The sequence below is a fragment of the Acanthopagrus latus genome, chromosome 22, assembly GCF_904848185.1.
Source record: "Acanthopagrus latus isolate v.2019 chromosome 22, fAcaLat1.1, whole genome shotgun sequence".
NCBI lineage: Eukaryota > Metazoa > Chordata > Actinopteri > Spariformes > Sparidae > Acanthopagrus > Acanthopagrus latus.
This window is the reverse complement of record NC_051060.1, coordinates 23,325,063-23,326,339: the sequence shown is the minus strand read 5'-3', so window position 1 is coordinate 23,326,339 and position 1,277 is coordinate 23,325,063. Positions and strand designations below refer to the sequence as shown.

General features: G+C 43.6%; 1 protein-coding gene across 1 annotated transcript in view; it reads left to right on the top strand.

Annotated features, from left to right (window-relative positions):
* The first annotated feature begins 1,270 nt into the window (after window positions 1-1,270).
* The window catches only part of ches1 (checkpoint suppressor 1), a 59,768-nt gene continuing 59,761 nt past the window's right edge, over window positions 1,271-1,277 (top strand). The window contains exon 1 of the mRNA XM_037087366.1: window positions 1,271-1,277. This exon is cut by the window's right edge and continues 371 nt beyond it. The gene's annotated coding sequence lies outside the window, so the exon portion shown is untranslated.

Genomic DNA, 1,277 nt, shown 5'->3' with positions numbered 1-1,277 from the left:
GGAGGGAGGCAAAGGGAGACGAGGAAGAAGGTAGCTGCACCGAAGACTGGGTACGATTGAGAGGATGGCTTACTCTGTTTGAAAAATAAAAAAATAAAAAAAAGGTGCATGCCATCTTTTGCTTGTGCTTCACACAGAAATGCAGTTTAGAAACTATCTTTGGAAGTGCATAATGCATGTGTATGTGTGAAGGGATGTGATCTTGGATGGGTACTCACACACACACACACACACACACACACACACACACACACACACACACACACACACACACACTCAGAGTATGAAAGGTGTATTGTTTTTTTTTCTTAAAAACGCTGCACAGAGAGCACCAGAATGTGTTTTTTCTGATCCAACACAAATGGAGAGAGAGACGATCACGTGCGGAGGACATGTCCCCTCCATCCTCCATCCATAATGGCTCCTACAACCCCTTTCGCATGGCTCTCTGCCTCCTTTTGCTGTTGCCATAGCGACCACTCGGGGAAACAGACTCAACACAACTTACTGACAAAAAAAAAAGAAGAAGAAGAAAAAAAGAAAAGCCCCTTACATTTTTTTTTTCACCTTTTGGATGTTAACTGCACTGAAAATGAGGCTGAGACTTGGTTGAACAGCAGCAACATTCATCATCATCATCTTCTTCTTCTTCTTCTTCTTCTTCTTCTTCTTCTTCTTCTTCTTCTTCTTATTGTTTCTCAGTTAAAGATAGAGAACAGATATACACATTCTGCACAGCCTCTGCCTTGATCTGTAATTATTTTTGTGGTGTAAGTGCACACAAAGTTGTCCTATTTTTATTTATTTATTTGTTTTTGCATTTCATTTAATTTGTTTTTTCTTTCTAAGTTTTTTCTTGATTGTGTGATAGTGTTTGGAGTGTATGTGTGTTTGTGTAACAGCTTCAATTCCTGATAATGCTGTTTAGCTGTAACATGGTTGACATGGTTAGAGGTGAGATATATCCCAAGGTGCAATAATGACGCTGGTGACTCGTCCTGTCAGGATCCTAGACGATCTTCGGCTCTACCTTCCGTACACAATGGCATTCTTTCAGTGAACGCGACCGGCGCTAGGACCCAGGGCGGGCGCCGGGGGAAGTCCTCTGCTGCTGGCGGGGCAAGGCAGAGCACAGAAACACACACACACACACACACACACGTCCACGCACACACACATATACACCAACACACACACGCACACACACCGAGCTCCTCTCAGAGAGGAGAGAGAGAGAGAGAGAGCGCAGAGAGGGATAAACAGAGAGAGAGAGAGAG